The 7620-nt window shown below is 45.1% G+C and overlaps 1 protein-coding gene and 1 long non-coding RNA gene across 7 annotated transcripts in view; one reads left to right on the plus strand and one right to left on the minus strand.

Moving 5' to 3' along the window:
- LOC100741473 (solute carrier family 12 member 4) overlaps positions 1 to 7620 on the minus strand; it is a 102307-nt gene that overhangs the window by 32328 nt on the left and 62359 nt on the right. The window lies entirely within an intron of this gene.
- Positions 1 to 7620, plus strand: part of LOC112213242 — a 14872-nt gene continuing 7252 nt past the window's right edge. Inside the window, exon 1 of the long non-coding RNA XR_002947132.2 lies at positions 1 to 125. This is a non-coding gene — a long non-coding RNA (uncharacterized LOC112213242). The remainder of the gene's footprint in view (positions 126 to 7620) is intronic.

Here is a 7620-nt window from a genome sequence, read left to right on the forward strand (position 1 = left end):
GGGCGTGGAACGCGACCGAACTCTCGCTTCCGCCGATAGACGCGCACGACCACACGACCCACTACACGACCATTACGCGACCCACCACGGACCACACCATCGACAAGACTACGGCGACAACGAGGGTAGGTTTCCCTCGCTGAAAACGGGAAAACGTCGACTGAGACGCGGTTGAGAAGAGGACGTGGCCCGAGAGGGTTTACTCCAACGAACACTCCCGGCTTTTCCAGGCCTCCTCCTCTCCTCACCTCCTCGTTGCGCACGCTCCATCCGACTCCCTGTTCCTGCTTCCCCTCTCGTTTCCCTACCCTTTACCCTCCTCCGTTTCGCTCATCCCTCTCGCCCTCTCCTATCCTCTTCCTCGCTCTTCCTACCTCCGCTTCTCCTACCTCTCTCGTCCACCCTTTCGATCTTCTCCTTTTATCTCGTGACTCTCTTCCCTCTTGGTTCGCCACCCTCCGCTACCCCTCCGTTTCTTCTTTCCCAACCGACCCTCTATGTATATATCCGATCCCTTTCCCTCCCTCGAGTTGGCATCTTCTCTCGCCCTGCGTAGCGTCTACGCTTCTCCCAGCGTTTGTTAGTTCGCTCGCACTCGCGCGAGCTAGCCGCGACGCGACGCGTCCCGGGCGTTCTCAGCTTTTCCACCCTCGAAGCGCGCACGCGCGGCTGCAACCCCGGGGATGTCCTCCTTTCTCTCGCTGCGGGACTTTCTTTCTGTCTTTTTCGCTCCTGCAGCTTCGAAAGATAGAACGAGATCGAACGAACGTTGGACAAAGAGGCGAGGTAAGAGGGTGGTTGCATCCCCTTTTTCCTTCCGTCTCCTTCCTCTTTCCGTTCATCCTGTTTTTTCTCCTCGCTGTTTGGACCTTTTCGCCTTTCGGTAAGTTTATTTTTTCTCTTTTTTTTTTTGAAACCCCATGTTCAGACGCGAGAGCAACATATTTGTTGCGTGTTGATCGTTTCTCCTCTTTCCTCCTTCTTCTTGCTCCTACAGCGTTTCTTTCGTGTTGCTCCTTTCTTTATTTTATCTTTAAAAAACTTCTTCGTACTTTCGATTCGCCTACTTTTTCCAGTCCACGTGCGTATTTCGCTGCTATTCTCCCGGTGTGGCCTCTCGATACTTCAACTTTCACACGTGCGTCGTTTGTCCCAGCCATAGACCCGACGTGTCCCTTTGACTTTTATTTTACTCACCGCGTATGTAGGTGCGTGGGACTTGATTTTCCGGTCGCGAAACTCACCTACTGGTTTTACCTTATTTTCGCTCTCGGCTTCGCGTTGCTCCCATCCACCGTGCGTCTCTCTCCTCCTCTTTGTATTTGTTTTACGCGTTTTGTCATTCCCGTTTCCTCTTCCCGTCACGCGTCGAATCTTCTTAATTTTACTATCGAATATCTCGTTACCCTTTCCATCACCGTTTTTCTCTTCTTTCTTTTCCACATACGCGCAAGTTCTCCTCTGCTTTCTTACAAGCGCTTCTTAACTTTTCTTCTCCCTGTCTAATCCCTCTTCGCTTCGATCGACTTCTTTTTTCCATTTATTCCATATTTTCAGTTTGCCCTGTCCATGCTAAAAAGTTTTCCATCTTTTCGTTTCGCTGTGTACATATACCTTCGAAGTTCATGCGAATCGTCTTCCGCCAGCCTACAGGAATATTCCGGTTCGATTCACCGGCGTCGTTGAATATTTTAACCGTTGATCAATTTCGACTGTTCCGCAAGAAAGAAACCACCTACGCCGCAGCGAATTCTTGCTGCAATTTCTACAAACCGTTACTCGTCCTCCGATCGTCGCTTTTTCGGTTCAGTTTTTATTTTCTTTTCCTTTTTTCTTTACGAGTGTGCAAAGTTACAGGTTTTTTGACGAATGAACGATCGTGCAGGATATACGGAAGCTGTTACAGAGAAAATGACGCGTGAAAGGTTGGATATAGTTCTTCTTGTCACTGCTAGTTTTCCAGCTTCCACTTCCCCTACAACCGTTTGTCTTCCGTTTATCCTTTTTTGTCTCACTTTGGCTCCTCTTCTTGTTCATTCGTCAAACGCCAGACCGTTTTGTCGGTTGACACGAAATCGGACAACGCGACTTGTCTCTCGTAATTTCGGCGAAACAATCGGAGTCGCTGGATGCCAGCTCGAAAGCAGCGAGAATTTCTCTTTAAGCGGAATCCTCGTTCAGATCTGCCGCGGAAAATTGCCACGGTTGCTCTTCTTTTACTTCATTAATATCGTCCTTCGTACCAATTGTCTTTGTTCTTTTAGCTTTATTTATTTCTTTCTTTCTTCGATTATTTAATACTTCTTGATTTATTTAATACTAACGGTCCTCGTTCCGATATTATAATACAGAGAATTACGTCGAATGTTAGTTACTTTCAGATCAAATGTCCACGGCCGTGAGCAGAGTCAGGAAACGGGCCAAAATAGTCAGCAATTCCATTTTCGTGCAACGAGGAAGGTAAATTTGCGACTTTGAGAATGTTATACGACGAGTTTAGAAAGAAAGCTGTTCGTTTCTAAAATTATCTTCGTTAATACCGATGTTCTATTTTAAATATTTCGAATGTTTTTCACCTCAAGTCCCAAGAAAAGGAATGCAAAGTTGTCTCGTTAAAATAAGCACGTCACATTGGTTTCTCGTCTTATCGTTCTTCCAGCACGACGAAATGGTCGGCGTTATCGCGTCTCGTGTTCGAGATTTTCTAGGTAAACGAGGATCGTTGTGGAACGCGCGAGGGGAATCGAACGCGAGCGAGCAGCGCGCAAAATTCCGCGCGATTTCTCCTGTTACAACACCATTTGAGCGACGCGGCTTAATGCGGCTCCAGGGGGAAAAAACTGCGCGTTATTTCCTACATAAAGCGCGATATTTATATCACGAAGCGTGTATGCGCGAACCAAAGCCGACAGCTTAAGCTCCGTATGAAACGACGTTCGATCGAACGTTCGTTCTCGTTTAACTCTCGTCGAAAATATGCTGGAAATTTAGTATTTCGATTGGTTTTCCCTTTTAACCGCTTCGATATTTATTTCGCCCCTTTCCCTCTTTTTATCCGTACTCGCCAATTTATATTTTGCTTTCAATTTCTAAACCGCGAAACAAAGACAGTGACAGTTGAATAGTCTGTATATTTCATTTGTTTAATTACTTAAATTAACTGCATATTTAAATAGAGATTAAATATTGGTAGTTCTGACCATTAAAGTCGTGAGACGATATTCGCCATTAATTTAACTGTCATTCTTAAAAACGATGATTTATATTGCAAGGCTGAAGATTCATCTTTCGTATCTTAAACTACAATTTCTCGCGAACTCACGACACCGATCGTTTTCCTTTTTCTTCGACCCACCGCTCTCCGCCAGCAAAAAGGATTGGCGTTTCAATTCGCCGGAAATTCGACAAATTCCGGCCGTTTTTTCACGCGCTAACGACACCGGACAGATTTATTCAGCCCGCACTGCAACTCGTTTCCGGATAAAAGTCCCTCCACTCTGACCTGCTGGACTATCTCCGAGATAGTCTCGCAAATTCTTTCCCTCAACGACGCTTCCTCGGCGCTCGTTCGCGATATTTTTTACGCTTCCGAAATCGTAACGATCTGTATGAAACGAGACTTCCTTAACACTAGCTTTACCAGGCCTGGTTGAACGACCGGTTGCAATATTTAATATAAAATTGTACGGTTATTGTTATTTATCTCTATTCACCTAATTTTAAAATTCATATATTATCTGATTAATCAATTTCTCAATTTTTGTTAATTTAAGAATTTACGTAAAATTAGACGAACAGAAGAAATTACGATTTTAAATTAAGTTTTGATTTTTTTTGCAATTAATTGTTTTTTACAACGATCGCATTAAAGGTGGGAATGGGAAATACTCACTTTTTTCTTCGAGCGAGTAACGCTAGGAAAAAATATATCCGAAATTTTGTAAAGTTATGGAATTGTCAAAGGAGGAATTTTGGTCCCACCCTGAGAATTAGATATTGGGAAGATCGAACTGGTCTCTAGGGGTTGTTGCGGAAGACTCGAATCTTTCTCGAAAATCGCTCGTGGCACGACCACGGTCAAGTTTCCACGATCCTCTGTTCCACGTTTTTCGATCCACGTTTTCGATCCACGTTACCGAAATTCGAATAGCTAAATCCTTTACCGCGACCGAAGGAATTATTTCTCGATTCAACGAACGCACACAGCGAGACGAATCGTCTCTTTCATTGTATCTCTGAAATTGGATCGTGAAAAATAGGGTTTCCTCGATACTCTGGCCATTTTGAAATGCTGCCAACGCGATCGTATCGGGCTAACAGGCAATAACGACGGGCGAGCGATGATCGTAAACGATGCAAAAAGCAGAGGATAATAAACCCTCGATCGTGGTTCGTTCGTTCCACTTGATAATTTACCTCGCACCCCGCTTGCCAGTCGTTTCACGATAGAAACTTTCGGCAAAGCTCGGTCAACAGCACGGTTTACAGTCGGTGAACTTTGCTTCAGCGCAACTGGATTCGTTGAAAAATCATCGAACTTAGCTCGCTTCGTCTCCAAGTTATCGCACCTATCTCCTGGATCGGGAAACTGTGACGAAAATTAAAACTGTCGCGAGAGAAACGCTTGCTTGGTGCGGTGAATCAAAAATTTACGCGGTTTGCGTGCGTAAGAAGTTTCACGTTTGGCAGAAAGTCAAAAGTATCGCGAGCAACGTTCTCTCGTTCGATGGTTTATTCGGATAAACTCGCGTAAGTACAATGCGTCGCGAATCAAATGGAATGGCCCTGGGCCAATAATTAATTCAGGATCGTGCAACGATCGTTTAATCTGTAACGCAATCTCGCGTCGTGTCGTCTCGCCAATTTTCCAAAGCAATCTGTCCGTTCAAACAAAGGCCTGTAAGTGGATCGAAATCATTCTCTATCCTCGATTCATTTCGTTCGTTTTATATTTTATTTTTATTTCTCCTCCGTAACAAATCGAACGTATGTGTTCGACAAACTTTGAAAAATATATCGTCGACGACGAATACGATGAAAATATTCGACGAAATTCTTCTCCTTCGTTGCGTATAAATCATAAAGAGATATCCGAAGTATAAAAGGCAGAGAATAAACGAGAATTCGTCAACTGAATATACTATAATCCATATATTATGGAAAGCAGCGGTACGTACAATGGCAGCGACGTTAATCCGACTGGAAGGGAGAAACGGCGGTAATTAAGGCGTATCACCGGGCTGCATGGGTGGTGCAATCAAATGGCGCAGCCAAATCCCTCGGAAAATTGATAATAAATGGAGAACCGAGATCATTGTGGAGCATGGATCCGCGTGAAATTGTACAGCTTCGCCAATGTAAACGTCGAACACGATGCTAGCCTTCTGTGCTAGTAGTTTGCACTGATTAACTTCGTCAAGTTGTTCTCCCGGAGGGTCTTCAACTTGCAACAGCGGTTTAGCTCCGCTACTAATACAATCGCTAATCTTTAAACGATCCGTGCACGATGCTACAAACGTAATTGGATAAATTTATTGCTCCGCATACAGAAAACATTCAAGAAAGAGACACATTGTCTCCAATCGGAAATATATTTCCAAACAGTAAAATAATTCTCCAAGCGTAAGATATTAAAAACTAATTCTCTGTCGATGAGTCGAACGAATCTATGCGAAATATCCTGTTTAAGTAGTGCAGCGTTTCCAATCGAAAATATCTTATTAAGAACGAAAGATTCTGTTTCTATCGAAATCACGCGCGAACTTTTCTTTTACCAAGAACGTAAGTAACGAAATAATTGTTTCTACAAACAGTAAAATAATTCTCCAAGCGTAAGATATTAAAAACTAATTCTCTGCTGATGAGTCAAACGAACCTATGCAAAATATCCTGTTTAAGGAGTCCAGCGTTTCGACTTAAAAGCGTAGCCAACGACAAAATCGTCCTCGGAAATTACATAAATTTCCGTCTGATCCCCGAGCCGCACAATTTTTTCCAAAAGCTACGAAACAACAGAGAATGGCGGAACAACCGGTTCGCGATTCGGTTAATTGCGTTCCGGCTGTTTCGACGGAGGTTAATAGCAAAACGGCGAACGTACAAAGGAGCGGCACGATCAGGTAGCCAGTTGCGCTCGCCTCTTTCGTGGAGCAATTAGATTCAATTACAGGATCGCTCGACCGTAATTAGAACGACCCCGTGCTTTTCTACTCGCCGCCGTTGCGTTTATCTCCGCAAGTTTCGCGAATCGACGCCGCGTCGGGACGCTCGGCGCCTCGCCAGACAATTTGCGATAGGAGCTTCGACGAACCCGGTCGTGCAAACTTGCTTTTTCAATTTTTTTCCTTTTTTCTTCCCTCTTCCTTCCTTTCTTTTTAACGTCTGCCCTCTTTTTCTAACAAAATACAAACAACGTAGGCGTTGGAACAGAAAAGAAAACGAATTTCGAAAAGGTCAAACGTGCAACAGTGTCGGATAGCAATAAATTGGTGTATCGCTGAACCTCCGCTCGCTTTCTCTGCGAATCATTTTAATTTTAATTGCACGGGCACTCGTCACGCTGGCTTTTTCGTTGCGCGATCGCCTTTGACGAAGCTTAGCCTTGTCCCCTTTGTGCTCCGTGTTGAATTCGCTCCGGGGTATACCCGCCAACGGAGTTTTAAATATCTTGAAGTAATTTCGCTAGACTAAGTACCTCTTTGCATCTTCGATAATTATAATCAACCTCCTTTCGTTGCGTATGCACCTACGTAGATGGTCTACTCGAACGTCTGTCGATCTGCAAACATGTTTAAGCGCGTCTCTTCATCGTCAATTCTTAACGTACTATCATTAACCGCTCCCAATAATCGGTTACTTGTTTGCGTCAAATATTTTTATGTCACGTACGTGTTCGTGGTAATTCAAAATCATCGCGGCAGAATACGAACCTCTCGTCACCCCCTTGGCGCGAGAAGAAATAATCTTCGACTTTCCGCGTCATCGAGATTCTTCCAAATGCCCTGAACAATCTCCTGCAGCCCCGTAATTAATCAGCCCTTCAACTACGTTCCGAAAAAGGCATCGATCCCTTTGGAAACGTGAAACCTGTCAACGACATCCCTCGATTCTGCGTTCGGTTCCACCTTCCTCCCTGAGGAGACCTGGTTCCTTCGTTCTCGGAAAGTCGATGTCACAGAATGCAGAAGCTGGACGCTTTTAAATTCGATTAGAAAACAAGCCAACAAGCTTTGACTCGGCCGAGCCTACGGATTGACGCAACTTACTCCTCGGGAGAGGCAGGAAAAAAATACCCGGCGCGGCGAGGGTGTGCCGCGAGGTAGGAGAGGGCTGAAAGTAGGCCAGTGGGTGATCGGTCCACCCTGAGTCTCTCCACGCTTGCGTAACGTAACGTTTCCCGGCTTTTACGTCATCGTACAGTCCAATGACGTCACTGCCGACCACCACGCACCACCTCACCAACCCTGGTCCGCCGGAAACACGGGGTTGGTGCATGGCGCCACGAGTCGAGCGATGCCTGCTTTTGCTCCCGGAGGAGCCAACCTACCGTCCAACGGGTTCCCCACAGAATTCTTATGCGAGAAATTGAAAAATGAGCGCGACGGGAGTGGCAGGTTTTTT

This window comes from Bombus impatiens, unplaced genomic scaffold, assembly GCF_000188095.3.
Source record: "Bombus impatiens unplaced genomic scaffold, BIMP_2.2 scf_0548, whole genome shotgun sequence".
In the NCBI taxonomy this organism is placed as follows: Eukaryota; Metazoa; Arthropoda; class Insecta; order Hymenoptera; family Apidae; genus Bombus; species Bombus impatiens.